Source organism: Scomber scombrus, unplaced genomic scaffold, assembly GCF_963691925.1.
Source record: "Scomber scombrus unplaced genomic scaffold, fScoSco1.1 SCAFFOLD_143, whole genome shotgun sequence".
Classification (NCBI taxonomy): Eukaryota; Metazoa; Chordata; class Actinopteri; order Scombriformes; family Scombridae; genus Scomber; species Scomber scombrus.
Window position 1 is genome coordinate 20,001 of NW_026910657.1, and position 6,970 is coordinate 26,970.

At 38.6% G+C, this 6,970-nt stretch overlaps 1 pseudogene; it reads left to right on the top strand.

The window, feature by feature from the left end:
* LOC133977167 (serine/threonine-protein kinase BRSK2-like) overlaps positions 1 to 6,970 on the top strand; it is a 28,827-nt pseudogene that overhangs the window by 12,650 nt on the left and 9,207 nt on the right.

Here is a 6,970-nt window from a genome sequence, read left to right on the forward strand (position 1 = left end):
TAGAAGTGTGTAGTATAGAAGTGTGTAGTATAGAAGTATGTCGTATAGAAGTGTGTAGTATAGAAGTGTGTAGTATAGAAGTATGTAGTATAGAAGTATGTAGTGGTGTAGTATAGAAGTATGTAGTATATGAAGTATGTAGTATATGAAGTATGTAGTATAGAAGTATGTAGTATAGAAGTATGTAGTATAGAAGTATGTCGTATAGAAGTATGTAGTATAGAAGTGTGTAGTATAGAAGTATGTAGTATAGAAGTATGTAGTGTGTAGTATAGAAGTATGTAGTATATGAAGTATGTAGTATATGAAGTATGTAGTATAGAAGTATGTAGTATAGAAGTATGTAGTGTGTAGTATAGAAGTATGTAGTATATGAAGTATGTAGTATAGAAGTATGTAGTATAGAAGTATGTAGTATGTAGTATAGAAGTATGTAGTATATGAAGTATGTAGTATAGAAGTATGTAGTATAGAAGTATGTAGTATGTAGTATAGAGTATGTAGTATAGAAGTATGTAGTATAGAAGTATGTAGTATAGAAGTATGTAGTATAGAAGTATGTAGTATAGAAGTATGTAGTATGTAGTATAGAAGTATGTAGTATAGAAGTATGTAGTATAGAAGTGTGTAGTATGTAGTATAGAAGTATGTAGTATAGAAGTATGTAGTATAGAAGTGTGTAGTATAGAAGTATGTAGAATAGAAGTATGTAGTATAGAAGTATGTTGTATAGAAGTATGTAGTATAGAAGTATGTAGTATGTAGTATAGAAGTATGTAGTATAGAAGTGTGTAGTATGTAGTATAGAAGTATGTAGTATAGAAGTATGTAGTATAGAAGTGTGTAGTATGTAGTATAGAAGTATGTAGTATAGAAGTGTGTAGTATAGAAGTATGTAGTATAGAAGTATGTAGTATAGAAGTTGTGTAGTATAGAAGTATGTAGTATAGAAGTATGTAGTATAGAAGTATGTAGTATGTAGTATAGAAGTATTGTAGTATAGAAGTATGTAGTAAGTAGTATAGAAGTATGTAGTATAGAAGTGTGGTAGTATAGAAGTATGTAGTATGTAGTATAGAAGTATGTAGTATGAAGTATGTAGTATAGAATATGTAGTATAGAAGTATGTAGTAATGTAGTATAGAAGTATGTAGTATGAAGTATGTAGTATAGAAGTATGTAGTATAGGAAGTATGTAGTAAAGAAGTATGTAGGTATGTAGTATAGAAGTATGTAGTATGTAGTATAGAAGTATGTAGTATGTATATGTAGTATAGAAGTATGTTGTATAGAAGTATGTAGTATAGAAGTATGTAGTATGTAGTATAGAAGTATGTAGTATAGAAGTGTGTAGTATGTAGTATAGAAGTATGTAGTATAGAAGTATGTAGTATAGAAGTGTGTAGTATGTAGTATAGAAGTATGTAGTATAGAAGTGTGTAGTATAGAAGTATGTAGTATAGAAGTATGTAGTATAGAAGTGTGTAGTATAGAAGTATGTAGTATAGAAGTATGTAGTATAGAAGTATGTAGTATGTAGTATAGAAGTATGTAGTATAGAAGTATGTAGTATGTAGTATAGAAGTATGTAGTATAGAAGTGTGTAGTATAGAAGTATGTAGTATGTAGTATAGAAGTATGTAGTATAGAAGTATGTAGTATAGAAGTATGTAGTATAGAAGTATGTAGTATGTAGTATAGAAGTATGTAGTATAGAAGTATGTAGTATAGAAGTATGTAGTATAGAAGTATGTAGTATAGAAGTGTGTAGTATAGAAGTATGTAGTATAGAAGTATGTAGTATAGAAGTATGTAGTATGTAGTATAGAAGTATGTAGTATAGAAGTGTGTAGTATAGAAGTATGTAGTATAGAAGTATGTAGTATAGAAGTATGTAGTATAGAAGTATGTTGTATAGAAGTATGTAGTATAGAAGTATGTAGTATGTAGTATAGAAGTATGTAGTATAGAAGTATGTTGTATAGAAGTATGTAGTATAGAAGTATGTAGTATAGAAGTATGTAGTATGAAGTATGTAGTATAGAAGTATGTAGTATAGAAGTATGTAGTATAGAAGTATGTAGTATAGAAGTATGTAGTATAGAAGTATGTAGTATAGAAGTATGTAGTATAGAAGCATGTCGTATAGAAGTATGTAGTATAGAAGTATGTAGTATAGAAGTATGTAGTATGTAGTATAGAAGTGTGTAGTATGTAGTATAGAAGTATGTAGTATGCGGTTTCGAACACAGCCTCTGTCTCTATCTCTGTCCTCAGTAAAAGTTTACCACCTGAAAATAAGAGTAGTGGAGAACTTGAAGTGTTATCCATCAAATTCACTGTAAGAGAAAAGAAATAAATGTGAGAAGCAGCAGCAGGAGTCTGAAGGTAGAAACTAAAAATGTAAAAAGCTTCGACGCAGCAGACTGAAAACCTGACGGAGCGTTTTCAGTTTCACTTTTAGTCTGAATCTGCAAACAGCTCAGCAGGAAGACGCTCGCTCTATCAGAGAGGACAAAAGAAGATTAAAGATGTTTCTACTCTCACTGAAACGATGGGGACTCAATATTACAAATGTAGTTTTTTTAGTTCTGGTTTTTTTCTTCCTCTAAGTCAGGGGTGTCAAACATGCGGCCCGCGGGCCAGAACCGGCCCGCCGATGGGTCTAATCCGCCCCACTTTCCTTCCTGTGTTCTTTTCCTTCCTTCCATCTGTCCTTCCTACCTTCCTTTCTTCGTTCCTTCCCTCCATCTGTCCTTCCTCCCTTTCTTCCATCTGTCCTACCTTCCATCTGTCCTTCCTCCCTTTCTTCCTTCTGTCCTTCCTTCCATCTGTCCTTCCTCCCTTTCTTCCTTCTGCCCTTCCTTCCATCTGTCCTTCCTCCCTTTCTTCCTTCTGTCCTTCCCTCCATCTGTCCTTCCTCCCTTTCTTCCTTCTGTCCTTCCTTCCATCTGTCCTTCCTCCCTTCCTTTTTTCGTTCCTTCCCTCCATCTGTCCTTCCTCCCTTTCTTCCTTCTGTCCTTCCTTCCATCTGTCCTTCCTCCCTTTCTTCCTTATGTGCATCCTTCCATCTGTCCTTCCTCCCTTCCTTTCTTCGTTCCTTCCCTCCATCTGTCCTTCCTCCCTTTCTTCCTTCTGTCCTTCCTTCCATCTGTCCTTCCTCCCTTCTTCTTCCTTATGTGCATCCTTCCATCTGTCCTTCCTCCCTTTCTTCCTTCTGTCCTTCCTTCCATCTGTCCTTCCTCCCTTTCTTCCTTCTGTCCTTCCTTCCATCTGTCCTTCCTCCCTTTCTTCCTTCTGTCCTTCCTTCCATCTGTCCTTCCTCCCTTTCTTCCTTCTGTCCTTCCTTCCATCTGTCCTTCCTCCCTTTCTTCCTTATGTGCATCCTTCCATCTGTCCTTCCTCCCTTTCTTCCTTCTGTCCTTCCTTCCATCTGTCCTTCCTCCCTTCCTTCCTTCCTTCCATCCTTCCTTCCTTCTTCCTTTCTTCTGTCTGTCCTTCCTTCTTTCCTTCCTTCTGTCTGTCTTATCTTCCTTCCTTCCTTCCTTCCTTCCTTCCTTCCTTCCTTCCTTCCTTCCTTCCATCTTTTTAATGATCCGGCCCACATGAGATCAAATTGGTGTGTATGTGGCCCTTGGATAAAGGTTTGACCCCCCTGCTCTAAACACTGACTCTCTAATCTAATCTCACATCTTAAATCTAACAAACAAACCTCACAAGTTTCACTAAGCAGCCGACCTGCAAACAAGCAAATCAATTCATCTTTATTAGAAACTCATCCGAGCTTTAAAACGTCAAGATCAATAAGTTCAGTGTTTGTTTATTATGTGTATTATTAGTAATATGTATATTATGTTTCCATCCACGTGTTTTAATGCACATTTTTAATTTTCCCAAAGCTTTAAGACTAAAGGAGCATTTCTGATGTTTATCTAATCAAACTTCATTTATACTGCAGCTTTCAACCAATGAATGCTACAGAAAATAAGAAAAATAATAATAATAAGACAAAAAAGTTAAATAAATAACTAAAATGAGATATAATAAATAAATAAAAAGTAAGTTAAGTTAGAGTGAAGAAACTAGGTTAAAAACAAGCTGTTTATTCTTCTCCTTTAATTAAAAGATAAGATCAAATATTCCTTTATTAGTCCCTCAGCAGCAAAGTGGATAAAAATAAAAAGAGCATCAATTAAAAGAATAAGTAATAACTAGAAATATATATATATACATACATATATATATATATATATAAATATATACATATATATATATATATATATATATATATTTATACAAGAGGAAAATAAAAGAATGTAAACAATCTAAAATCATTCCACATGATGTCTGACTGTGACATCAGTTCACAGTCCAGTTGTTTCATGTCAGCATCATCATCATCTCGTTGTCGACGGCAACCCCGACGCTGACCGCTGCAAAACACAGCGACACGTTTAAACGTAACAGATCCGACACTCGCTCTCCTCTTCCTCTCAGAGCGGCTCCATCTCTCACTGACGCAGGAAGTTGTTCATCTGTGTTTCTGCTGACTCAGTCTGTTCACTGACATCTCCTCTTCCTCCTCCTCCTCCTCCTCCTTCCTTCTTTTCCTCTTACTCCTCCTCATCTCCTCCTCTTCCTCCTTCTCCTCTTCTTTCTCTCCTCCTTCTCCCCTTTTCCTCCATCTCCTCCTTCTTCCTCCACCTCTCCCTCCTCCTCTTCTTCCTCCTCCCCCTCCTCTTCTTCCTCCTCCTCTTCCTCCTCCACCTTTTCCTCCTCTTCCTCCTCCTCTTCCTCTCTCAGATCCCCAGTCTGAGCCACAGCGTCATCTCTCAGACCAGTTTCCGGGCGGAGTACAAGTCGACGGCCGGTCCGACGGTTTTCCAGAAGCCGGTGAAGTTCCAGGTCGACATCACTTACACGGAGAACAGCGGAGCCACCAAGGAGAACGGCATCTACTCCGTCACCTTCACCCTGCTGTCAGGTAAACACCATAGACCTCATACCCATTGGTTTGTGGACTGCTGCTCGGAGGTTTTTATGCCTCAGGGAGTGTTAGTACATTTAGTTATATTGTTGTTTGACCCTCAATAAAGCTTCTACTATAACAGAGGAATGTAAGATTTATCAGACTTTGGTACAAACACTTGTTAGTAGATCAGTTTATTGTTGGTTTGGATCCAAATATGAAGATTTATTAACCCTGTTGTCCTCGAGTCAAGGAAGGAAGGAAGGGAGGAAGAATGAAGGAAAGGAGGAAGGAAGGGAGGTAGGAGGGAAGGGAGTAAGAAGGAAGGAAAAGAGGAAGGAAGGGAAGGAGGAAGGAAGGGAGGAAAAAGGAAGGAAAGGAGGGACGAAGGGAGTAAGAAGGAAGGAAAAGAGGAAGGAAGGAAAGGAGGGAAAGAAGAAGGAAGGACAGAAGGAAGGAAGAAAGGGGGATGGAGGAAGGAAATAAGTAAGGGAGGAAAGAGAGTAAGGAAAGAAAGAGAGAAGGAGGGAGGGAGGAAGGACAGACGGAAGGAAGGAAGGAAGGGAGGAAAGAAGGAACAGTCAAAACAGACGGGGTCAATTTGACCCGGGAGGACGACACAAAGTTTAATAGGAAGAAAATAAGGAAATGAGCTGCTTTATGTTTGAAGCTACATATATAAATATATATATCAGACACTTATAAACCGACTGAAGAAGAAGAAATAAAGTTAAAGTTATTATTTCCTCTTCAGGTCCGAGCCGGCGTTTCAAGCGTGTGGTTGAGACCATCCAGGCTCAGCTGCTCAGCTCCGACCAGCCCGGCTCCCAGCCCCAAATCTCTGGTAAGTCCAGTCCCTCGCCACCCGCCCCCCCCCCCCCCCCCCCCCCCCCCCACCCTCCTCCTCTTCCTTCTCCTCTTCCTCCTCCTCTTCCTCCACGCCCCTCACAGCCCCTCCCTCCTCCCCTCCTCTTCCTCCGGCATCCTGGCACTCTTCACAGCTCCTCCTCGGCTCGGACCCGCTCAGCTCAGCTCGGCTCGGCTCGGCTCGGCTCGGCACACTGCTTCTAGCACACGGCATCTCCACGTGCATGACCCTGCCACATAACCATGGCGTGCACACCACACACACTCTATCACACACACACACTTACAGACACACACACACACACTCTACATGTGAGGATCAGCTGTTTTATTTGTGCATGCAGGTCAGAATACATTGATAACTTTTACTCTAATAAACATAAACAAGTCAGGAAACAATCCCATAAATCTATGAAATCTTCTTGTTGGGCTGCCTAAAGACAGATGGATGGATTTATTTATTTTTTGTAAAATATGGAAGAAAAGAAAAGAGTGACTCTGTGTTTCTCCGGTCGTCCTTGTTAGTTTTTTTTGTTTGTTAGTGTCGACATCGTAGTGTTGCTGTCAGTGTATCTGTGGTTATTCACTTGATAATGGTCCCTCTGGTGGTGAAGGAGAGTAACTGCAACATGCATAGAGGCACACACACACACACACACACACACACACACACACACACACACACACACACACACACGCTGCCTTCAGGATCCAGGTGTGTTACTGAGAGAGAAGCTGATGTATTAATATGAACAGTTTGGATTCTTTGACTCAGATTAGCAGTAATGTTATAAAATAGACTTTAACTGAGATTAAATGTCAGGTTGGAGCCAAAATATGTTGTAAAAAATGTCAAAATTATTTTACTGAGACACTAAAAGTCAAATCTGCTCAAAAATAAATGTAGAAATTATCAGATTTTTATTACTTTGCTTCAATAATATGCAAAACTAACTTAATAACATGCAGGTTGTTTCAGTGCAGGTTCATATTTTAAGACACAAAGCAGCATGAAATATATTCTAACCATCCACAGAGTGAGACGCCTCATGCTCCTTCTTTAAATCATAACTCAGTTCAACTCTAACACTTAGACATGATATACATAGTTTTAGATTCAGTGTGATTTAAGCT